Source organism: Pseudophryne corroboree, chromosome 4 (assembly GCF_028390025.1).
Source record: "Pseudophryne corroboree isolate aPseCor3 chromosome 4, aPseCor3.hap2, whole genome shotgun sequence".
NCBI lineage: Eukaryota > Metazoa > Chordata > Amphibia > Anura > Myobatrachidae > Pseudophryne > Pseudophryne corroboree.
This window is the reverse complement of record NC_086447.1, coordinates 345,739,901-345,766,123: the sequence shown is the minus strand read 5'-3', so window position 1 is coordinate 345,766,123 and position 26,223 is coordinate 345,739,901. Positions and strand designations below refer to the sequence as shown.

At 45.7% G+C, this 26,223-nt stretch overlaps 1 protein-coding gene across 1 annotated transcript in view; it reads right to left on the bottom strand.

Moving 5' to 3' along the window:
* TMEM207 (transmembrane protein 207) overlaps positions 1-25,672 on the bottom strand; it is a 44,529-nt gene extending 18,857 nt beyond the window's left edge. The window contains exon 1 of the mRNA XM_063919635.1: positions 25,651-25,672. The gene's annotated coding sequence lies outside the window, so the exon portion shown is untranslated. The remainder of the gene's footprint in view (positions 1-25,650) is intronic.
* Between the last annotated feature and the right edge of the window lie 551 nt (positions 25,673-26,223).

Below are 26,223 nucleotides of genomic sequence, written 5' to 3'. Positions count from 1 at the left end.
TGTTATACAGGGGAGAGATTAGGTAGGTTAGAGTGTTATACAGGAGAGAGATTAGGTAGGTGAGAGTGTTATACAGGGGGAGAGATAAGGTAGGGGAGAGGGTTATACAGGAAGAGAGATAAGGTAGGGGAGAGTGCTATACAGGAGAGAGATAAGATAGGGGAGAGTGTTATACAGGAGAGAGATTAGGTAGGTGAGAGTGTTATACAGGGGGAGAGATAAGGTAGGGGAGAGTGTTATACAGGGGCAGATATAAGGTAGGGGAGAGGGTTATACAGAGGGAGAGATAAGGTAGAATAGAGTGTTATACAGGAGAGAGATAAGGTAGGGGAGAGTGTTATACAGGAGAAAGATAAGGTAGTGGAGAGTGTTATACATTGGAAGAGATAAGGTAGGGGAGAGGGTTATACAGGGGGAGAGATAAGGTAGAAGAGAGTGTTATACCGGAGAGAGATAAGGTAGGGGAGAGTGTTGTACAGGAGAAAGATAAGGTAGTGGAGAGTGTTATACATGGGGAGAGATAAGGTACGGGAGAGGGTTATACAGGAGGAGAGATAAGGTAGGGGAGAGTGTTATACAGGAGAGAGATAAGGTAGGGGAGAGTGTTATACAGGGGGAGAGATAAGGTAGCAGAGAGGGTTATACAGGGGGAGAGAAAATGTGGGGAGAGTGTTATACTGGAGAGAGATAAGGTAGGGGAGAGTGTTATACAGGTGGAGAGATAAGGTAGGGGAGAAGGTTATACAGGGGGGGAGATAAGGTAGGGGAGAGTGTTATACAGGAGAGAGATAAGGTAGGGAAGAGTGATATACAGGGGAGAGATAAGGTAGCAGAGAGGGTTATACAGGGGAGAGATAAGGTAGGGGAGAGTGTTATACAGGAGAGAGATAAGGTAGCGGAGAGTTTTATACAGAGGGAGAGATAAGGTAGGGGAGAGTTTTATACAGAGGGAGAGATAAGATAGGGGGGAGGGTTATACAGGAGAGAGATAAGGTAGGGGAGAGTGTTATACAGGGGGAGAGATAAGGTAAGGGAGAGGGTTATAGTACAGGGGAAGAGATAAGGTAGGGGAGAGTTATACAGGAGAGAGATAAGGTGGGGAGAGTGTTATACAGGAGAGAGATAAGGTAGGGGAAAGTGTTATGCAGGAGAAAGATAAGATGGGGAGAGTGTTATACAGGGGGAGAGATAAGATGGGGAGAGTTTTATACAGAAGGAGAGATAAGAATGATAAGAGGGGAGAGAGTTATACAGAGGTAGAGATGAAGGAGAGAGCTATACAGAGGGATATGAGGAAGAGAGTGACAGACTTACATACTTCCTGTCACCTCTGCTCCTCAGGAGTAGCAGTTTTTAGCAGTCGTGCAAACGCTAAGCCGCCGCCCTCTGGGAGTGTAGTTTAGCTTAGCAGAAGTGCGAACGAAAGGATCGCAGAGCGACTACTAAAAAAAATTGTGCAGGTTTAGAGTAGCTCTAGACCTACTCCTAGCTTGCGATCACTTCAGACTGTTCAGTTCCGGATTTGGCATCACAAACACGCCCTGCGTTCTCCCAGCCACGCCTGCGTTTTTTTGAACACTCCCTGAAAAAGGTCAGTTGACACCCAGAAACGCCCACTTCATGTCAATCACTCTGCGCCCAGCAGTGCGACTGAAAAGCTTCGCTAGACCTTGTGTAAAAATATATCGGCCGTTGTGAAAGTATGTCGCGCGTGCGCATTGCGCCACATACGCATGCGCAGAAGTGTCTTTTTTTGCATCATCGCTGCACAGCGAGCAATTTCAGCTAGCGAACAACTCGGAATGACCCCCTCTGTATCTTCCTTCTGCCCGAGCTTGGCTCCGCCCCCTGACAGCCTGAGAGCTCATCTCCCAGCAGCGAGGGCTGTCTCTCTGTGTCTTCTCTCCTGCAGTGTCGGGCCGGCAACAGCGTGGGGTCTGCATCACACGGCCGGACCCACTCTCTCTAACTGTGATGAAACAGGAAATAAACTACAGCTCCCAGCAGCGCTCCCAGCAGCAAGGGCTGCTGAAGCTGTAGTTTATTTCCAGTTTCTTCACTAGTACGGTGCTGCAGTGCGTGGGGCGCCTCCTGCAGATTCATTCTTATTGAGCGGCTGTGCGGGTGGTGCTTCCAGATGGTGCGCCTACAGTGCATATGCGCTGTGGGCAAGGCACCACTGGCACACACCTAGTTACGACCCTGCCCCCAATATAATTAGCTGCGCGCACCTATGAGCGTCCTGTATTCCACCTTTCTTATATATTACTTGTGTGTGCGCTCGCCACTGACTGATCACTCCCCGCTCCCGGCTACTGCATAGAAAACTTCTCCCTCCTCTCTTTCGCCCCCCTCCTTCCCTTCCCGGCAGTCCTGTTCACCTGCAGGTGCCGGTAACAGGTGCTGCATCCTGTACTGCTCCTGCAGCAGTACGTCTGCCTTCCTGTTGCCAGGCCAGCTGACCAGGCGTAGGGGGCGGGCGTAGAGGGCAAGCGGGCACACTCAGCGATCACTTGCCGCAAAAGGTATATGAGGTGTGCTGGGAATTAGGGGGTGTCTGTGCACACCATGCACCCCCTCCCCCCCCCGTGTGCACGCCTATGGGTGCCGGGCATTAGGGGGTGCCTGTGAGCACCAGGCACACCCCATGTGCCTGCCTATGGGCATAACTAGTAGGTTTAAAGGGTGCCATTGCTAGGGCTTTTTCTGTGGGAAAAATGTATGACTTTCCTCAACAACCTGCCCACTTATCAAAACTCTGCAACTTTATTGCACATGTACAGTAGATCACATAACCTTTTGAATTACACTTGAACCATCAAAATTGGTCTTGTCATTTCAGAGTAGTTGCTCCAATAAAAATAAAGCTTAGCCGATTTTTTTCTAAGAACAAACAATGCAAACCAATATCTAATATACACACCTTATTTAACAGAGACCAAGAGACATCCACCTACTTCCATCCAATGCCCTGGCACTCCCGCCACTGACGTCATCGGTCTGACCCAATGCCACAGGTGCTGTCCTGGCACCCTGCAGTGACATCACAGCGACATCAAAAGGGACACGATCCGCTACACATTGCAAACCCAGGTTGCAGCACCCTGCGCGGTGACGTCAGACTGGACACAGTGAATAATGACACCATGTAAACCAATATAACAAAATAACCAATATAACAAAATAAGTGTTCAAATCAAAAAATGGAGAAAAAGGAGAAAAGCAGACTGTCTTTAAGAGACACAAAAGGTTATAAGGGTATTCAGACCCGGCCACAATAGAGGCCCGCAGCACTGTCCGCAATGTATTTGACAGGTGAGGCCATTGTGGTGGCGAAGTTTTGGCATTGCGGGGGTGGTGCTGGCGAAAACAGGGGTGGGCTGGGACTGTTTTCGGGGGGTGGTTGCGTCCAGAAAAAAAATGCCCGCTTACCGCCTGGGACGCCAGGGGTCAATCTTAGATCCAAGTGTTTCAATTAGATTGTGAACACATCGGGAGGCGGGCCCCGACAAATGCTGGATGGCCTTGTGCTGTGCTGGGAAGCCCTCAGCATGCAGAGATCAACGCAGATCTAGCTGTGTATGCAGCCATCTACGTTCATGTCTGAATAACCCCCATAGTATTGAACAACCACCCAAAAGATAACAAGGATAGAGAAAGAGAAACATAGGGGATCATTACAACCCGAACGCAGCGTGCCTTCGCTTGCACAGCTGCGACCGGGTCACTACTGAGCATGTACGGGGGCCGTAATGCGCACGCGTGTCATTGCCCGGCGCCGGGCGGCGCCGGGCAACGACGAAGGGAATGAAGAAAGTGATCGCAGTGGCGATCGCTTGAAGATTGACAGGGGTGGGCATTCCTGGGCGGCAACAGAGTGTTCAGAGCCGTTTTCTTGGAGTGGTAAGAAAAAAGCAGATGTGTTTGAAGAAATGCAGGCGTGTCCAGGGCGGGTGTTTGACGTCAGAGCCAGGACCGAACATGCTGAAAACGTTGAAGCTGGTATGTCTAGACCTACTTAGAAACTGCACAAATTTTGTTCCCATAGCAGGGCTGCACAAGCGGAGTATAGTTGATCGCACAGTCTACAAAAAGCAGCTTCGTGCGATCAACTCGTAATCAGGCTAATAATAATAATAATGATAATAAAAAAATACATAATAATTCAGTGTCAACTAATTAATATCAAAGCAGCATTAGGGTCAATGAAGCTGTACCACTGCAAAAGAAATAATGTTAATGCAACTCACGGAAACCCACAACACCTGCCATCCATTGGGTATATAGGGGGTCATTCTGACCCGTTCCCTCGCTGCTGTTTATTGCAGCAGAGCGAACGGGTCTCTACTGCGCATGCGCCGGCACATGCCAGACAGCCGAAGGCCGTAGAATGGATGCGATCGCTGGGCGGGAGGGAGCGGAACGGAGGCGTTTGGCCGCCGTTTCGTGGGTTTGGTCCGGCCAACGCAGGCGTGGCCGGACCGAATGGGGGGCAGGCCGCAGCGGCTACGTGACATCACATGTAGCCGCTGCGGACAGGGGAGCGAAGAGTAGCTCCCGGCCAGCACGCTAAAGCTGTGCTGGCCGGGAGCTACTCCTGAAGTGCAAAGGCATCACCACTGTGCGATGCCTTTGCACTTCTTCAGGGGGGCCGGCACTGACATGCGGGGCGGGCTAGCCCTGTGCAGGGCGTCCCCCCGCATGTCAGTGTAAATGATCGTAGCTGTGCTAAATTTATCACAGCTACGATCAACTCGGAATGACCCCCATAGTTATCAAAAAACATAACTTGTGTATATGTCATGACCATACAAGCAAAATGACACTTGATAAATGAAAAGCACAAAAATAATAAACATAAAAAAATAAACATAAAAAATAACAAAATAAATCTAAAATTGAAAAAGATGCAAAAATTAACTGAGTAAAAGATGGACTCTGTAAGTGTAGTATATAGTTAACACACTCCACAGGACCACCCAAGAGGTACTGTCTCATAAGAAACAGTGTCATAGAAAACAAGACAAGGATAGTTGTTCATTTAATCCAAAGGGGGCCACTGTGTTCACACGATGAATCCAGTGTGCCTCCAGTTGGAGAAGTTTTTTCTCTGTTTCCACCACGTTTTGAGGCAGGGACATGATTTATTATTTTAAAGATAATGCTGCCATAATGCTGCCAATGGGTGACACTGTTCACCAAAATGTCTAGCAACTAGCTGCTCAATTTCCTTGCCCTCCAGGGCCTGCCTTATCGCTGTGCTATGTTGTGTCATCCTAACTTTAAGGGTGCAGGTGGTCTTGCCAATGTAGACGATGCTGCATGGGTAGCGAATAGCGTTTACCACGAACTTGCTATTGGTATTTTCTTTTTAGAATAGGGGTGTGTAATATAAGGTCCCATTTTAAGGTATCCACAAGTGGTACATTCCACAAAGCTCCTAGGGCTGGAATCCGCTATATCATATATCATTTTGGACCAGCAAGTCCTTATGGTTCTTCCCTCTCTTATGGGCAAGCATGACCCTTGAGTGCTTTAAGGGTTTAATATTTGCATTGGTGTTAATGATGGGCCAAAGATTCTTTCTAGTGGTACTTATAATATTGCTAGCCGTGGTGAACATGTTGACAAACACCATTGTGTTGTGTTTCACTGGATTGATGGTTTATTTTTCATTACATGTTACATTATATGAGAATGCTTTTTTCTTGGCAGATAGTGAATCCCTCATAGCATTTCCTCTCTGGGCAAATTTCTTTATACAGTATGTTGTCAGTTTCTACCTCACCTCGTTCTGAGTTATTGGTTATTCTCCTCACTCTTAAAAATTGAGAGTAAGGGAGACCCTTTTTGTGGAATATCAGATAATGGCTAGCTGTGTGTAAAAGGTTGTTGCAATTAGTAGGTTTATAGTAAATTTAAGTCTGGAATCCTGATCCTGTCCAGGAGATGTTAACATCCAAATAATGGATGCTTTCCATTAACTATATTTAAATTTGATATATTCATGTTTTTGATTAATGGCTTGCATGGCTGAAGTGAATTGTTCCATAGTGCTGGACCATAACACTAAAATATCATCTATGTATCGTAGAAATAATAGCATATAGCTATTAAGCTTCCGATTGTCCAAGAACAGAAGCTTCTGTAAAAAACATGTACACATTAACAAGGGATGGCGCTACATGTGAGCCCATGGCACATCCTTGTTTATGTACATAAAATGTCATCAAAGATGACTTTTAGAGACAATCTGTTTTTCTCTTTTTTTCTCCTTTTTTTGATTTGAACATATGCTTTGTTATATTAGTTTACATGGTGTCATTAATCACTGTGTCCGATCCAGTTGATGTGGTGACCCCAGCCATGTCACCAGCGTCTGATGTTACCTCGCAGGGTGCTGCGACCTGGGTCTGCAATGTGTGTGGTCGGTGGTGGCCCTTTGATATCGACTGAAATGTCAAACAGGAACTCCCAGAGTGGTTGTCAGCCATGTCTGTGAGACCCGTGAGTGCCACCTGATGTATACTGGATGTGTGTAATAACTTTAACCTGGAGGGCACCAGGGCAAGTATGTGCTCCTGACCATTTTTGCTGGTTTTGGTTCTAATTTGTTGTCCGGTTTTGGTTTTGCCTAAATGCCGTGACTGGTTTTGGTTTGTTTTTTGTTTTAATGACAAGAAAAGCTAGAACCACATAAGATGGCCCTTTTTTGCTCCTACGGTATTATTAGCCTTAATAACATTACTTTCCAAACATTTCCAGTCAATTTTAACCAGCTCATAGCTTACAATATCATTTTTATCCAGTTTAGGAGAAAGGCTGCAGCGAGCTGGCTGGTTTCTAAGCGACAGAAGATCGGCACAAACACATGCTAATTTATAGCACATCTACTGTAAGACACATTGCCACACAGATGTGGTAGAAATGAACAGTGGTGCAAGATGGAATTGTCCTTGTGTCCTCCCACACACCTTTATGTTGGATATTAAAAAGGACATGCACAGTTTCACAAAACCAAGCTCTTCAATGACAGGAACTGTGACTTTTGTGGTTGAAGTGCTTGGTTTCTTTAGACCCCACAAAACTATTTTTTGGAAGGACTACCTGCTTAGAAGGCGAAAGAGGTTTCTTTATGAGGACAGTGTGAGAAATGTCAGACTCACACATAGCTAACATGGACATCCCTAGTATTACTCAGGGTTGTGTGACTGTTCTGAACACACAGTTTGTTCTTTTGCCTTAATGGTTTTAATTTTTTGACACTCTTCTAGACTCTGAGTGAAAGGTCTTGCATCATCATGAGAGGCAGAAGAAAATGCCTCACTGACAGTTTCAGAACCACTCATAAATAAATAAGCCTTTCCTTGCCATTGCATGTGGTGAATGGCATGTTGCCAATTTTGTTTTTCTGCACTAAACTTTCCCTTTAATAGAGGTGTTTTTGTCTTTACCCTGTAATATATATATATATATATATATATATATTATTTCAGATGCCCTGACTTAAACCCTTTAGGCCCTTGAGCATTGGATCTTTAGATGACGTTGAATTACTAATATCATCATTATGACTGGTTGCCACAGCTGCAGCGATAGTGTTTGGTTGCTGCTCCTGCTCTTCTCTAAACTGATTGATATTTATTCTTTAACTGGGTGCTCCACTCACACTGCATGGATCAGAGGGCATATGTGAAGTGAACATAGCACACTGGTGTACAGAGCGAACTGGGGTAGGTAGAGTGCACAGAACAGTACAAACAAATTATACAACAATATATACTGTATGTTTATTTTTAACTGGCAGCTCAGCTCACACTGTGTGGAGTCAGTCAATTTTACACACGCACACTGGGGTACAGAGCCTACTGGGGTAGGTAGAGTGAACAGAACAGTACAAACAAATTATACAACATTTTTCTTATATTTTATTTTTTTACTGGCGGCTCAGCTCACACTGTGTGGAGTCAGACCGCTTTTATGCACTCACACTGGAGTACAGTGTGTCCCAGGGTAGGTTGAGTGCACAGAACAGTACAAACAAATTATAAAATGTATTTACTTTTTACTTCATTAACTGGTAGTTCAGGTCACACTGTGTGGAGACAGGACTGCTTTTACGCATAACCTCTGAGGTACAGAGCATACTGGGGTAGGTAATGTGCACAGAACAGCATAACAAATTATACAACAATATATTTTCTATATTATTGATTTTTTTTTAAATAGCAGCTTGCCTTAAACTGCATAACGTCATGCCACTTTTATGTGTACAGCAAATATTACTACACAATTCAATAGCAATGCACATAGGGGGCTATTCAGAGATGGACGCAATAGTAAGAAAATTGCAAATCGCCATTTTTCGGCCATCTGAGCAGGTGCTGTGGCCACATTGCACATGCACAGATATTCACTATGCGATTGTAACCCAGAAGGATGCAATCACATAGTGATTTACAGGCAGCGGGAGGTCGGGGCAGCATCGGTTGGGAGTAATGCGGGAATAGCAGGCGTGTCAAGGCCATTTTTTGGGGCTGCCGGATGACATCGTCTGCCTCTCCTATGATAGGAAACATGGCAGATGTGCACCTGGATACACAGCCTGGCTGCGTATTCATGAGTCGACCTCTATTTACAGGGTTTTGTGATGCAATCGTAATTGAACTGAGATCACATCGCTGGGTTGCGCTACACATGCTGGGCTGCCTTACCCTGTGCTTGGCATCCCCAGCATGTGATTTTACCAGTGCTACCAACTCTGAATAACCCCCAGAGTCCCTCATTTTTTTGTGGCAAATGTAGCCATATGTAACCTGTTGTCTCATACACACTGGCCAGAATTTTCAGACATCTACTACATAATAAGAATAAAACAATGTAGTTGCTAGGACAAAACTTAAAGACTTTTATAACATTTCATTAAAATTTGTCCTGCTACTTGAAGCAAAGCAAAAGCTTTAAGTAAACATAAAACAGAGAATGATTGCAATAAGCTAGATATATGTGGCTTACAAAAGCTTATTACAAAGACCAGCTGTATCCACATATATTTGAAGTTTTGGTTAATATGATGTCAGTAAGTTACAGACACTATGACCTTTAGTGTAGTCATATATATATATTGGATGATAAATCTAAGATAAATATTTATAGATCAGTTCACGGTTGTGGTTTAACATGATCATGATAAAAAGAAAATTCAGTATATGTTCTGCTGAGCTATTCTTTCTAATGTATTGAATATCAGGCATCTCCATTTTATAATGATTTGTCCTGTAGAAACACTGCTTTGTTGTAGTCTATTGGGGATTATTCATTGGGCGGGATGTACAAAAACAAAAATGTGGTCAAAACAAACATGTTGGGGTTTTTTACAGATTTTTCAAATGTACTAAGCCCTGGCCGCTATGAGCTTTTGCTGGCATTACCCTAAAGAAGCCTATGGGCTCCTTTCCGAATCGTGCTGTGTGAGGCATGCAATCAGATCCCTCCCAGCATGCCCTGAGACCTACCTGTCCCCCTGTAACCCAGTGTACTATGCAATTCTTATTTTATTTTCATAATTACTGTGACACTGCTGGTCAGTCTGTACTATATTATTATTTCATACTTATGTCATATTGTGTGACACTGTTGGAGAAATTGAACCGCAGTGTTTGATTACTATTCCTGATTCATACACGTATTGTGCAACACTGTGAGTTAAGGTGGTACCACAGTAATATATCTTCATACTGATCTCATACACGTATTGTGCAACACTGTGGGTGAAGGTGGTACCACAGTAATATATTTTTTGTACTCATCTCATACATGTATTGTACGACACTGTTGGTGACATTAAACCGCAGTGTTTGATTACTATTTCTGAGTCATACACGTATTGTCACACTGTTTGTGGTACATTTTTTGTACAAATTGTGGTGTGTGCTGTACCCCACTTTGTGTTTGTGTGGCTAGATATGGAGGAAGAACAACAGAGATGAGAGCAGGAAGCACATACTAGTGCAGCTGATGCCAACAGTCATGACAATACAAGTCCGTCACCGTCATCTACTAGGGCTGATGCCCAAGTGCATAGAGAGCTTAAGTCAGGGCATGTAAAACCAAAGAAGCAATATAATTTTGTAGTGGTAAAGAGAAAAACATCAAAAAGAAAGTTAGCTGCAGATAAACATAAAATTGGCAAAATGTCATTCACCACACAAAGTGGCAAGGAAAGACTCTGCCTTTATTTCTAAGTGGTGGTTCTGCAATTGTTAATGAGGGGCATAGTATGTTATGCCAGCGGTAAGGCTCCCGGCGACCAGCATACCAGCACCGGAGTCCTGACCGCCGGCATACCGACAGCTGGGCGAGCGCAAATGAGCCCCTTGTGGGCACGGTGGCATGCTACACGCACCACGCTATCTATTCTCCCTCCAGGGGGGCGTGGACCACCAAGAGGGAGAAAAGCTGTCGGTATGCCGGTGGTCGGGATTCCGTCGGCGGTATGCTGGTCGTCGGGAGCCCGGCCGCCGGCAAACTGAATACTACCCGTTAATGAAGCATCATTTTCTGCTTTTCATGACGAAACAAGAACTTTTCACTCAGAAGAGGTGTCAAGAGTCTAGAAGAGGTGTAAAATAAATTAAAACAAATAAAGCAATAGAACAAACTGTGTTCAGAACCATCACACATTCCTGAGGTCCACAGTAGCTATGTGTGAGTCTGACATTTCTCACACTGTCCTCATAGAGAAGCCTCTTTATCCTCCTTCCACCATTTCTGCACTATCTGCACATGATGGGAGCAGTACAGGTAAAGGTGGTGATGAGGGCATAATAGAAATTGAGGATTTATGTGTGAAAGTGGAACAGGATGAGGGTGATATGTTTATATATTACTACTATCTGAAACTGAGGATGTTGATGATGTTGTGTGTGTGTAAGTAAGTTAGCCACTAGTGACTGCAGTTCTTACCCATTATAAAAAGAAAGCCATTGTGATGCCTGGGCATAACACCAAAAAAGCCACCTCTTAGGTGTGGAATTATTTTTCCACAGATCTGACAATGATTGTGAAGGCATCTTCTCCATTTGTGAGGCCAAAGTTAGTAGAGGTTCAGGTACAAGAAGTTTGCGGATAAGAAGCGTCGAGCAGTTCCTGCTCTCAAGGTGGGTGATCGGGTATGGTTATCCACGAAGAATTTGAGGTTAAGAGTTCCCAGTATGAAGTTTGCACCTCGCTATATCGGTCCTTTCAAGATTGAACAAGTCATCAATCCTGTTGCTTACAGACTCCAGTTGCCTCCCTTCTTAAAAATACCCAGGACATTCCATGTTTCCCTGTTGAAACCGCTGATCTTGAATCGGTTTCATTCGTCACTTCCTCCAACTCCGAAAGTCCAAACTCAACGAGGCGTTGAGTATGAAGTGGCCAAGATCCTGGACTCACGTCACCGTTACGGTCAACTACAATATCTTATTGACTGGAAGGGTTATGGTCCTGAGGAACGTTCATGGACCAATGCCTCTGATGTCCATGCTCCTGCCTTGGTCCGGAGATTCCATTCCAAGTTTCCTCAAAAGCCAAAGAAGTGTCCTGGGGCCACTCCTAAAGGGGGGGGTGCTGTCACGATCCGGGTATCTGGACGCCATTTCTTACCCATCAGATGCCTCCTAAGGCTGGCTCAGCGCTCCAGGACCGGATCCCATCTGTTATCCTAATGTTCACATTCCTGCATCCTCTCCTGTCTCTCTGAGACGCTGTCACAGTAACGCCTTATTACATCTGGCATGGCGTCTCCCGCGGCCTCCGCCGCCGTCCCTGAGCTTCTGCATGCAGAGTGTCAGAGTGGCGATTACGTCAGCCGCGGCCTCCGCTGTGTCCGCGTGGTTGGATGTGCACTTGTCAGCCTGGCGTCTCCTGTCTCCAGTGGCCGGCGCCGCCATTACTGTTTTCATTACCACATGGATTACAAACCAAACTTCCCTCCAAGTGTCTGCATGGGCGCAGCCATCTTGGATTCTGTCAGCTGATCATTTCCTCCAATCTGTTGTCAGTATTGTTAATCTGCATAATTGCCTAGCCAATCCCTTCCTTGCTGCAGGTATAAATACACTGTGCCTGAGCAAGGAAGGCGTCAGTGCTTTGGTTGTCAAACCTAGTTCCTGTTTGTCTCTCTCCTGTGATTGTCTTCCAGGTTCCAGCTCCTGTCTCAAGACTTCCACCATAGAGACCCGCACCAGCATTCCACCTGCGGTGTAGCCTGACTCTCCAATCCATTGTGGATTCATCTATTTCCAGCTACAACATTACCTGCTTCCAGCTCAGCTTCCAGCAGAGTACAGCTTCCCTTAAAGGGCCGGTGTCCTTTCTACACTTTACCACTCTCCACCGGTATTATTATTTCTCCGCTCTCAAGTTCTACATTTCAGTTCATATTTCATCGCTCCCAAGTTCATTTATTATTTAACTGGTTCCAGCCAGTATCCACTCCGTGCTAACAACAGTCTGGTTCCAGCCAGTATCCACAGCAGCTGTTTTACCTTCAGCAACCCAGCTTTTCCTGGAACATCAGCTGGCACAATCCTGGGTTATCTCCATTGCTACAGTCGGGCCTGGTAAGGACTTTCCATCTAGAAGATCATAAGAACTATCTCACACTACCAGTGCCCTGTGGCTCCTGCCATCCTGTAGTACCCAGGAACTGTATTTATTATTTGCTGACTTTTACGTTTTCTTTTACTGCTGCTGTGTTGCGGAGTTGTCATAATAAACATCATTGACTTTTATCCAAGTTGTCGTGGTCACGCCTTCGGGCAGTTATTATTCATGTTACTTACATGTCCAGGGGTCTGATACAACCTCCCAGGTTCCGGTACATCTCAGCCCCTACAACTGAGGCTGCCTCCCGTCAGCTCAGGCCCTCAGTTGTGACAGTAAGCACTGACCTAATGAATCCAGCCGGAGACCAGGATCAAGCGGCCAGGCCGATGCAAGAACTGGCAGCCCGACTAGAACATCAGGAGGCTGCACAGGGCCACATCATCCGCTGTCTCCAGGATCTCTCTACTCGGCTGGATGGGATTCAGACAACTCTCCGTGGATCAGGCGCATCTGGTGCGTCAACCACAGTGACTCCAGCTATAACCCCACCCACCTTACCCATTTCTGCTCCACGTCTTCATCTTCCAACGCCAGCAAAATTTGACGGATCTCCAAGATTCTGCAGGGGATTTCTCAACCAGTGTGAGATTCAGTTTGAGCTACAACCTGGCAATTTTCCCAGTGACCGTACAAAAATTGCCTACATCATCTCTCTTCTCAGTGGCTCCGCCCTTGACTGGGCATCACCGTTATGGGAGAGGTCCGACACCCTGCTATCTTCTTACACTGCATTCGTGTCAACATTCAGGCGCATCTTCGACGAGCCAGGCCGGGTAACCTCAGCTTCATCCGAGATTCTCCGTTTACGCCAGGGGTCACGTACTGTAGGACAATATCTGATACAGTTCCAGATCCTGGCATCCGAACTGGCATGGAACGACGAGGCCCTGTATGCTGCATTCTGGCATGGCTTATCTGAGCTTATTAAAGATGAGTTAGCTACCAGAGACTTACCTTCTAAGTTAGATGAGCTAATCTCACTCTGCACGAAAGTTGATTTACGTTTCAGAGAGAGAGCAACTGAGCGTGGAAGATCATCTGCTCCAAAATCTTCTGCTCCTCCTCCTCGTCAACTGTCACCATCTAAAGATGAGCCCATGCAAATTGGCCGTTCCCGTTTAACTCCTGCTGAGCGCCGAAGACGTCTCTCTGAGTCTCTTTGTCTTTACTGTGCAGCTCCGTCTCACACCATCAATGCCTGTCCCGAACGTCCGGGAAAACTCCAAACCCTAGCTCGCCCAGGAGAGGGCCGGCTAGGAGTAATGATCTCCTCTCCATCTCCTCATGATTGTAATCTCCCAGTCTCGCTTCAAGTTGCTCAACGTTATCGGAACGTCATTGCTCTCCTTGATTCCGGAGCAGCTGGGAACTTTATTACTGAAGCCTATGTTAAACGGTGGTCCCTACCCACCGAGAGACTTCCTTCCTCCTTTTCCTTAACTGCCGTGGATGGCAGTAAAATTTTTGATACTGTTATTGCTCTAAGGACTCTACCAGTTCGTCTGAGAGTGGGAGTTCTTCATTCCGAACTTATTTCACTTTTAGTGATTCCAAGAGCCACACATCCTGTGGTCCTGGGCCTTCCATGGCTCCGTCTTCACAATCCTACAATTGATTGGACGACTACGCAAATCCTGGCATGGGGTTCCTCCTGTGCAGAGACATGTTTGTTAAAAGTATTGCCTGTCTGTTCTTCCTCCCCCAGGTCGTCTGATGTTCCACCTCCTCCATATCAAGATTTCACGGATGTGTTCAGTAAAGCTTCTGCTGATATCCTTCCTCCTCATAGAGAATGGGACTGCCCGATTGATCTCGTTCCAGGGAAGGTTCCACCTCGAGGCCGAACTTATCCGTTGTCTCTGCCTGAGACGCATTCTATGGAGGAATACATTAAAGAGAACCTAGCAAAGGGGTTCATTCGACCTTCTTCTTCCCCAGCCGGCGCAAGCTTCTTTTTTGTAAAAAAGAAAGATGGTGGTCTGCGGCCGTGCATCGACTACAGAGGTTTGAACGACATTACCATCAAGAACCGTTATCCTTTACCCCTGATTACTGAGCTCTTTGACAGAGTTAGCGGAGCTACCATCTTTACAAAGCTGGACTTGCGAGGTGCATACAATCTCATCCGGATCCGTGAGGGTGACGAGTGGAAGACCGCCTTTAACACCCGTGACGGACATTATGAGTACCTCGTCATGCCCTTCGGATTGAGCAATGCTCCAGCTGTCTTCCAGCATTTTGTCAATGAGATTTTCAGAGACATTCTATACCGTCATGTCGTGGTCTATCTAGACGATATCCTCATTTTTGCCAACGATTTAGAGGAACATCGTTTTTGGGTTAAAGAGGTTCTGTCCCGTCTCCGTGTCAATCATCTCTATTGCAAATTAGAAAAATGCGTCTTTGAAGTCAAGTCCATTCCGTTTCTAGGGTACATTGTGTCCGGTTCCGGACTAGAGATGGATCCTGAGAAACTACAAGCAATTCAGAATTGGCCGGTACCCTTAACCCTCAAAGGGGTCCAGAGGTTCTTAGGGTTCGCCAATTATTACCGAAAGTTTATACGAGACTTTTCCACCATTGTGGCGCCTATTACTGCTTTCACCAAGAAGGGTGCTAACCCGTCCAAGTGGTCTGAAGAAGCCATGCAAGCTTTTCATCTTTTAAAACAGAGGTTCATCTCTGCGCCTGTCCTGAAACAGCCTGACATCGATTCTCCTTTCTTCCTAGAGGTGGATGCCTCCTCCGTTGGAGTAGGAGCGGTGTTATCTCAGAGGGCTAAAGATGGCCATTTACATCCTTGCAGTTTCTTCTCCCGGAAGTTCTCCCCAGCTGAGCGCAACTATGCCATTGGCGACCAGGAGTTGCTAGCCATCAAGCTCGCTCTAGAAGAGTGGAGGTATCTGTTGGAGGGAGCTTCTCATTTAATCACCATACTTACAGACCACAAGAACCTTTTATACCTGAAGGGCGCACAATGTCTCAACCCTCGTCAGGCCAGATGGGCACTTTTCTTTTCCAGGTTCGACTTTAAACTCCAGTTCTGTCCGGGCTCTCAGAATCGCAAGGCCGATGCCCTTTCCCGCTCATGGGAGCAAGAAAATGAGTCAGAGTCTTCAGACAAGCATCCTATTATAAATCCGTTGGCATTCTCCACGGTAGGGATGGACTCTACGCCCCCATCAGGGAAAAGTTTTGTGAAGCCGATGCTAAGGAAGAAGCTCATGCATTGGGCCCATGCTTCCCGTTTTGCCGGACATACAGGTATCCAAAAAACCCTGGAGTTTATCTCTAGGTCCTATTGGTGGCCAACTCTGAAAAAGGACGTCTTGGAGTTTATTGCATCTTGCCCAAAGTGTGCCCAACATAAAGTATCCCGCCAGTCGCCTGCGGGGCAACTGGTTCCACTATCCGTTCCCCGTCGACCATGGACCCACTTGTCGATGGATTTCATTACAGACTTACCCATGTGCAACAAGTTCAATACCATTTGGGTGGTAGTTGACCGGTTCACCAAGATGGCACACTTCATTCCTCTCACCGGTCTTCCGTCAGCTTCCAAGTTGGCTCAAGTATTCATACAAGAGATCTTCCGACTCCACGGTCTTCCTGAAGAAATTATCTCAGATCGAGGAGTTCAATTCACAGCCAAATTCTGGCGAAGTTTATGTCAAGTCCTCCAAGTCAAGCTAAAGTTTTCCACGGCTTACCATCCTCAGACCAATGGTCAAACCGAGAGGGTGAATCAGGACTTGGAGGCCTTCCTCCGCATCTATGTGTCCTCCTCTCAAGATGACTGGGTTCAATTACTTCCCTGGGCCGAGTTCTGTCATAACAACCAGTATCATTCTTCATCTGCTTCAACACCATTCTTCACTAACTTTGGATTCCATCCTAAAGTTCCTGAGTTCCAACCGCTTCCAGCAACTTCTGTTCCCGCAGTGGATATCACCTTGCATCAGTTTGCCAATATCTGGAAGAGCGTACGATCAGCTCTGCTCAAGGCATCGTTCAGGTACAAGAAGTTTGCGGATAAGAAGCGTCGAGCAGTTCCTGCTCTCAAGGTGGGTGATCGGGTATGGTTATCCACGAAGAATTTGAGGTTAAGAGTTCCCAGTATGAAGTTTGCACCTCGCTATATCGGTCCTTTCAAGATTGAACAAGTCATCAATCCTGTTGCTTACAGACTCCAGTTGCCTCCCTTCTTAAAAATACCCAGGACATTCCATGTTTCCCTGTTGAAACCGCTGATCTTGAATCGGTTTCATTCCTCACTTCCTCCAACTCCGAAAGTCCAAACTCAACGAGGCGTTGAGTATGAAGTGGCCAAGATCCTGGACTCACGTCACCGTTACGGTCAACTACAATATCTTATTGACTGGAAGGGTTATGGTCCTGAGGAACGTTCATGGACCAATGCTTCTGATGTCCATGCTCCTGCCTTGGTCCGGAGATTCCATTCCAAGTTTCCTCAAAAGCCAAAGAAGTGTCCTGGGGCCACTCCTAAAGGGGGGGGTGCTGTCACGATCCGGGTATCTGGACGCCATTTCTTACCCATCAGATGCCTCCTAAGGCTGGCTCAGCGCTCCAGGACCGGATCCCATCTGTTATCCTAATGTTCACATTCCTGCATCCTCTCCTGTCTCTCTGAGACGCTGTCACAGTAACGCCTTATTACATCTGGCATGGCGTCTCCCGCGGCCTCCGCCGCCGTCCCTGAGCTTCTGCATGCAGAGTGTCAGAGTGGCGATTACGTCAGCCGCGGCCTCCGCTGTGTCCGCGTGGTTGGATGTGCACTTGTCAGCCTGGCGTCTCCTGTCTCCAGTGGCCGGCGCCGCCATTACTGTTTTCATTACCACATGGATTACAAACCAAACTTCCCTCCAAGTGTCTGCATGGGCGCAGCCATCTTGGATTCTGTCAGCTGATCATTTCCTCCAATCTGTTGTCAGTATTGTTAATCTGCATAATTGCCTAGCCAATCCCTTCCTTGCTGCAGGTATAAATACACTGTGCCTGAGCAAGGAAGGCGTCAGTGCTTTGGTTGTCAAACCTAGTTCCTGTTTGTCTCTCTCCTGTGATTGTCTTCCAGGTTCCAGCTCCTGTCTCAAGACTTCCACCATAGAGACCCGCACCAGCATTCCACCTGCGGTGTAGCCTGACTCTCCAATCCATTGTGGATTCATCTATTTCCAGCTACAACATTACCTGCTTCCAGCTCAGCTTCCAGCAGAGTACAGCTTCCCTTAAAGGGCCGGTGTCCTTTCTACACTTTACCACTCTCCACCGGTATTATTATTTCTCCGCTCTCAAGTTCTACATTTCAGTTCATATTTCATCGCTCCCAAGTTCATTTATTATTTAACTGGTTCCAGCCAGTATCCACTCCGTGCTAACAACAGTCTGGTTCCAGCCAGTATCCACAGCAGCTGTTTTACCTTCAGCAACCCAGCTTTTCCTGGAACATCAGCTGGCACAATCCTGGGTTATCTCCATTGCTACAGTCGGGCCTGGTAAGGACTTTCCATCTAGAAGATCATAAGAACTATCTCACACTACCAGTGCCCTGTGGCTCCTGCCATCCTGTAGTACCCAGGAACTGTATTTATTATTTGCTGACTTTTACGTTTTCTTTTACTGCTGCTGTGTTGCGGAGTTGTCATAATAAACATCATTGACTTTTATCCAAGTTGTCGTGGTCACGCCTTCGGGCAGTTATTATTCATGTTACTTACATGTCCAGGGGTCTGATACAACCTCCCAGGTTCCGGTACATCTCAGCCCCTACAACTGAGGCTGCCTCCCGTCAGCTCAGGCCCTCAGTTGTGACAGTTAGCCATCTAGGCACCTTCTCCATGGTACGTAATTTGCGGCAAATTCATTACATTTATTTTACAATATTATAATGTAATTAACACCATCATCATCAACCTCCTCATTATTGATCAGTGGTAGTCCTTCCAAAAAATTGTTTTGTGGGGGCCCAAACAAAGTAAGCACTTCAGCCAGAAAAGTGTCAGTCCCTGTCAATGAAGTGCTTGGTTTGCTACACTGTGCATGTACTTTTTAATATCCAACATAAGGGTGGGAGGGAGGGTCAAAGAACAATTCCATTTGCACCACTTCTCATTTCTGCACTGCTTTGTGGCAATGTTTCATAGATGTGCTACAAACTGCCGTATGTTTGTGCCACTGCTCGGTCGGTTAGTAATCGGCCAGCTCACTGCAGCCTGAGGCCTAAAATGGATGAAAACAATATTGTGAGCAGTGAGGTGCTCAAAATTGAATGTAAATGAGTGGAAATGAATGCCATTGAGGTTAATAATACAGTAGGAACAAAAACAAGTAACATTTTGGTGATTTTAACTGTTTTTATTTATTTTTTCTTAAAAAATTATAGATCCTAAACCTACAAGGGCGGTTGGGGAAAAAACAAAACATATCCAAAACATGAGGTACAGTAGATACAGATCAAAAACCCAAGATTTTGGCTGGGGCACATCTCTACTATCATGTTATCTGCTGTCATCATCCATTTATCTTGAAAAGAGCAGAAACCATCACTGAGAGAGAAGGGGGGAGAATTACCAAACTTTGATAGAGGACAATTGGAGATGTTGCCCACAGCAACCAATCAGATTCTATTTATAATTTTACAGTATATACAAGAAAAATAATATCTAGAATCTGATTGGTTGCCAAGAGTGACGCCTACACTTGTCCTCTTCAGAAGATTCAATAAATTGTACCAAAGTGTTTTACAGTAATAAAGTGTCAAGTGATATTTATAGTAGAGATGTGCGGCGGGCACTTTTCGGGTTTTGTGTTTTGGTTTTGGATCTGGATCTCCGCTCGTGTTTTGAATCTGGATTGCATTTGCCAAAACCACCTTTTCGGGTTTTGGTTTTGGATCTGGATTTAAAACAAAACAAAACATAATAACAGATAAAATCACAGAATTTGGGGGTATTTTTGATCCTACGGTATTATTAAGCTCAATAACATTAATTTCCACTCATTCCCCATCTATTCTGAACACTTCACACCTCACAAATATTGTTTTTAGGCCAAAAGGTTGCACCAAGGTAGCAGGATGACTAAGCTAAGCAACACAAGTGGGCATCACAAACACCTGACCCATCTAGGAGTGGCACTGCAGTGGTAAACAGGATGTCAGTTTTAAAAACTAGGCCCCAAAAAGCATGTAATGCAAAGAAGAAAAAGAGGTGCACCGAGGTCGCTGGATGACTAAGCTAAGCGACACAAGTGAGCGGCACAAACTCCTGGCCCATCTACGAGTGGCACTGCAGTGGCAGATAGGATGGCAGTTTAAAAACTTGGCCCCAAACAGCACATAATGCAAAGAAAAAAAGAGGTGCAAGATGGAATTGTCCTTGGGCCCTCCCACCCACCCTTATGTTGTATAAACAGAACATGCACACTTTAACAAACCAATCATTTCAGCGACAGGGTCTGCCACTGAGGAAGCTGGCAGCCATTAGACCAGCGAAACGCGTTGAGCTAAGGACACAGACCATCAGCTCTGGATCCACCTGGCATCTCCGGTAACAATTGGACCCTTACCCTCATTGGACACTATCTGCCCATTGCAACCTGGAATTATTCCCTTGCTGCCAACTGGATTCTCACCTGCTAAATTGAGATCCTGGGGACAACACCCATAAGGACTGGGTAATTACTATTATCTCAAGTGAACCAAGAATATATGAGGAGGGAGTCCTAACCGGAGACTGTGTAGTTATAATATTTACCAGGAGTGGGATCCAATTGGTCTTAATTGATATCTTTTTAAAATCATCTGTATATGATCTAAGAACAGATAGTGTGATTACATCTGATCTATTTATTTTACTGATCCTGTATGTTTATTAAAATCTTGTGATTCTTTTTTAAAATATCGTCCCTTATTGGTATCACAGCCGGCGCCAGTATACATATTTCTTTGTTGCATACTCCCTCAGGGGCTGACCCCCCCTTACTGGCTGCCGCTGACAGCGCACTCATAATCTTTCTCCTTTTTCTGAAATGGTTAGTTTGTTTGGGCCCCCACAATAAAAAAGCAATTAATCCCCCAACCAAAAAAGAAGCAATTAATCTCTCCTTGCATAAACTAGCTCTGCAGAGGACATATGTCCTCCTCATCCTGCGATTCCTCACCCCTTTCATTGTATACATCCTCATCCTCACAGAGTATCAATTTGTCCCCACTGGAATTCACCATCACAGGTCCATGTGTACTTTCTGGAGGCAATTGCTGGTCAAGGCCTATCTTGAGGAATTTATAATTCATTTTGATGAACATCATCAAACAGCACATAATGCAAAGACAAAAAGAGGTGCAAGATGGAATTGTCCTTGGACCCCCCCACCCACCCTTATGTTGTATAAACAGGACATGCACACTTTAACAAACCAATCATTTCAGCTACAGGGCCTGCCACACGACTGTGGCTGAAATGGTTGGTTTGTTTGGGCCCCCACAAAAAAAGAAGCAATTAAACCCCCAACCAAAAAAGAAGCAATTAATCTTTCCTTGCACAAACTAGCTCTGCAGAGGACAGATGTCGTCCTCATCCAGCGATTCCTCACACACAAATTAACCCTAGCATGAATGTGTGCTCGTGTACATGTGGTAGGGAATATAGATTGTAAGCTCCACTGGGGCAGGGACCGATGTGAATGGGCAAATAGTCTCTGTAAAGCGCTGTAGAATATGTGTGCGCTATATAAATAACTGGTAATAAATAAATAATAAATAACTCCAGATGTTCAAGGTGTAGAGCTCCGACATGCAGCTTGGTCGGCTCCATGCGACTAGAAATTAGTCCATTGGAGATTTGGGTACCATTGATAGCAGTCAGCATAATGGGTCGATTGATGGACTTCAGCTTCAAACCCATTTCCTGGGTGCAAGAGGCAGAGATAAAATTCCCAGTAGCTTCAGAGTCCAGCAGGGTGTAAAAGGGTGTTATGCACACCAGTGCCAGCAGGAATGTACTGGTGTCTGAACGGAGAGGGATGCAAAACAAATGAACTCACAGACAGACTGGGGAATATGACATTACATACACAGAAGGTGATAGGGTAACAAAATAAACACAAAGTGAACAGAGAAGCCCAAAGGCTAAGAAACTGGGTGTCTCCCTAGTATTAGGAATGCTCAGATGGAAAGAAGCGAGATGTTGTGATTTAATACGTAGAGAACCCGAAATGCTGTTGCTAAGGGCAACAGCAAAACCCTAAAGGGTTACCAACGGGTGTGGCAGTAAACTCCTTGGTCAGAGATGGAATAATAGACACAAGGAGAGCCTCCACAATCCTAGTCCTCACTTGCAGTGCACTGGTTCAGTTTACTGCCACTAAACTGACACCTGAACACCTTGCACAGTGAGAAAGGATTTTGGCAGGCAAGTCTGAGAATACAGCTGCAAACTTGCTAGGTTCACAGAGTAGCAAAAGAACCCCAGCAGGTTAAACGACTGACTCCAGTCTTACTGCTAGGTCTGGATTGGAAGAGTGTAATACCAAATCCCAAGGCCTATTTGCAGTAATCAACAAACAAATACAAAGTTTACACAGTACTAGCTAGCTTTCAGGAACTGACTAACCAACAAAGATTCAGTAGCATCTGCCTAACCTGAGAAGAGGGTTTATATAGCAGGTGCTGTCCACGCCCCACTCAGACCTCACAGACTGTGAGCACAAAAACCAGCACCGGATCCCCTGCCGTGCACAGAGCCTGTAACCACTGCACAGCAAAAGACCCGAACCGGAGTATCAGCTACGCTCAGGTTACTCCGCTAGCACTTGTCTCCCGGTTGCCATGACGACGTGGCATCACAGAGCAGGAGACCCTTACAAAGGGCTTCGTAGCTGATTCAGAAAACAACGATACAGAGAGTAAACAGTCCTCTGCTTGAGAAGATTTAGACGTGGCACCCAACTTGACTCCTCCAGTACAAACTAGGCTATCCCGTTTCCCGGACGTGAGTTACAGAACTTAATAAAGTGATCCACGGCTCCACAGTAGTGGCAAAGTTTTCCCTCACGACGATGCTGGCGTTCTTCAGGAGACAACCGTGACCGATTGATCTGCATGGGTTCATCCAGACTTGGTGATGCTGCTTGTCTGGGAGGGGGAGGCCGGAACGTAGGCCAATCCAACCGGCTACGCTCACTACCACGCTCCCGCATGCGGAGATCCACTTTGACGCAGAGCAAGATTAACTCTTCAAGTTGATCAGGCAGATCCCTGGTGACCAGCTCATCCTTAAGACGGTCCGAGAGCCCACTCCAGAAGGCGGCCCTGAGAGCTTGGTTATTCCAGTGTAATTCCGAAGCAATAGTCTGGAATTGGACTACGTACTGCCCTACGGAACGAGAGCCTTGATGAACACGGAGCAGTTTGGTAGAAGCTGCGGTGGACCGGCTGGGCTCATCAAAAATTCTTCGGAAAGAAGCTATGAAGTCGGTGTAATTGGAGACTAGTGGGTCAGAACATTCCCACAATGGAGATACCCAATCCAACGCTGAACCCTCGAGCAGGGAAATGATGTACGCCACATTGGATCGATCCGTGGGGAAGTTATGTGAGAGCAGTTAAAAATGCACCTCGCACTGGTTTAAGAACCCACAGCAATGTTTTGAATTTCCGTTATAGTGGGATGTAGTAGGAAGATGGAGACGTGACCTGACCGCTGCTGAAGGCTGGGCAATGCTGGAGCAGAAACTGGAGTGGGGCCCAGAACCACCAAAGCCAAAGATGCTTCAATTTGATCCAGATGACCAGACAACTCCTGGAGATACTATATCACCTGACAATGTGCTGCCTCCTGACTCTGTACACGGGAAGCCAAACTCTGTATGGCGCTTGCCTCCACGTTCCAATCCCCCGAGTCCATTGGGCCTAAGTATTCAGTCACAGACCTGGGTCGAGAGAGTTGGGTACTCTGGGATTTTTCCGATGGTTGGGAAGAGGAACCGTAGCTGGATCGAAATAGAGATGGCCGGATGTAGGTCTTCCTCGTGCAGCTTTAATGCAAGTAATTTTAATTTAATTTAATTTTAAGCAAGTAATTAATGCTCGAGAACGATGCCAAAGAACACTGAATGAAGAATGAATGATGACTAATGAATGATGCTGAAGAACACTGAATGAAGAAATTAGTGATGACTTGTGAATGATGCTGAAGAACACTGAATGAAGAAATGAGTGATGACTTGTGAATGATGCTGAAGAACACTGAATGAAGAAATTAGTGATGACTTGTGAACGATGCTGAAGAATACTGAATGAAGAAATGAGTGATGACTTGTGAACGATGCTGAAGAACACTGAATGAAGAAATTAGTGATGACTTGTGAACGATGCTGAAGAACACTGAATGAAGAAATGAGTGATGCCTTGTGAACAATGCTGAAGGAAACTGAATGCTGGGAGCACTGGAACACAGAGATCTGGGAAACATGGTAATGCTGGAAGCACTGGAACTCAGAGAGCTGAGGACACACTGTAACGCTGGAAGTTCTGGTATACTGTTAGAGCTGAGGAGCACACTGTAATGCTGGAAATTCTGATACACTGTGAGAGCAGAGAAACTCACTCCACGAGCAGCATGAGCCTGGGAGCAGCTTGGCAGCGACGATACTCAGGTGCTGGAGCTTTGCCCAGCGGCTCCTTTTGAATTGCCCACCCTGCCTCTGATTGGAGGAATCTCTGGGTCGCGCCACTGGCCCATATTGCCCACATGGACGCCGGGCACAATGGTGGCACCTGCGGCCCGGAGGGACGCCTGCCGCATGCTGGGAGCCGGAGACCACCGGAGGAAAACCACCCCGGATACCCAGCGCAAAGCGGAGAGTTAAGCGCGGCAGCCTCCACGCTCGCCATGTGATTCACAGGATAGGATGTCCATAAGCTGTCGGCTAACCCTCAACCCCTAAATAACATCTGCTCAACAAGTGGGAGGGGTGAGGTTGCCATCTATCTTGACATTCAATAGACGATCCTTGTATTTGAAGGTTGGTTTAGATATATATCATCCCAGGGAAGTGAGCACTAGACTGTGCCTAGGTCTTTGGTGTGAGAGTTCATCCACAAAGGTAATTCAGCAAAGATGGCTTACATGAGTGAATATTCGCAGCCTGCTGGTGCTATGTAAGTACAATACCTTCCCACACTAAATAGCAGCACATAGACTCAAGAACTGTCATGAAGTGGCGATCGCTCTAGCATTTTTGTACATATATACAGTTAGTTACTATTGTTGCTGTATAAGCGGTTACATTGCAAGCTGTGGTAAAAGGTATCGTTATACCTTTGCTATTACTTGACTCTTGTGTGATCTGTGAACCTATAAAGATTCCGGGTAGCATGCCGTTATAACCATTTGCCTGTGCCAAGTCAAGTCTGAGCTATGGGCCAGTTTAAGAGATCTCCACTAAAATCCAAATTTGTGCAAAGACTTAGGCAAATGTCAAGTATTGTTTTCTACAACCTCTGACCTGGCATATTTGGTGTTAGATGTACTTTGTTTGGGTTACACAACATGTGACATCATGTAAATAGTAGCTTATGTCTGTGCGACTGCAATCCCCATCCTTACTTTATTTTTACGTAACCTTTTTTTTCCTTTAACAATAATGAGCGCCCAAGATCTTTCCGTTCTCATATACAAAATGAAATATTCCATATATTGTCACAATCACATATCTGCTGATATACTGTAAGTGCATGGTTCCCAAATTTACTATTGTGGTGTCACAATGTTACCTGTACGACATACAGTAGCTCCGTCACAGATGACCTTCTCTGGCTACAGGCGTATTTCTTAAGATGCCTGTATGCTTTAGACAGCCCTCATAGGAGGAATAAAATTAAAACTTTATGCATTTACTTAGATTTATACTTACCAAACATACCAAACACTGATGGGCTGCTCTATGTAACTGACACATCTATAAATTTATACTTACCAAACATACCAAACATTGATGGGCTGCTCAATGTAACTGACACATCTATAAATTTATACTTACCAAACATACCAAACATTGATGGGCTGCTCAATGTAACTGACACATCTATAAGTTAGAGAGAATTATATATGGATGAGGCACAGGAAAACAGTCACTTTCAAAGTGGAAATATAACATAACAGAAACTTACATTTCAGTGAAGTCGCACACATTGGAGCAGGATAGCTGTAAACAAATAAAATGTTTTAGGGTAATACTGAGAAACAAATGTAATATAAAGTGCGAAATATCAAACAGTGCGCAAAGGCCGCTAGTTTCGCAGTAAACTGTAAGAGGCTTTTCCCACCTCCAACATAAAATGCAGAATATAAACGATACATAGGATACCACTTCACCAGCGCCTCCCTCCACGTTAGCAGAATTTCCGCCTCTTATATCCATGTAGCTCCTTGGCCCTCAATCCGAGTTGTTCGCTCGCTTGCCGCTTTTCGCAGCAGTGCACACGCTAAGCCGCCGCCCTCTGGGAGTGTATCTTAGCTTAGCAGAATTGCGAACGAAGTATTCGCAATA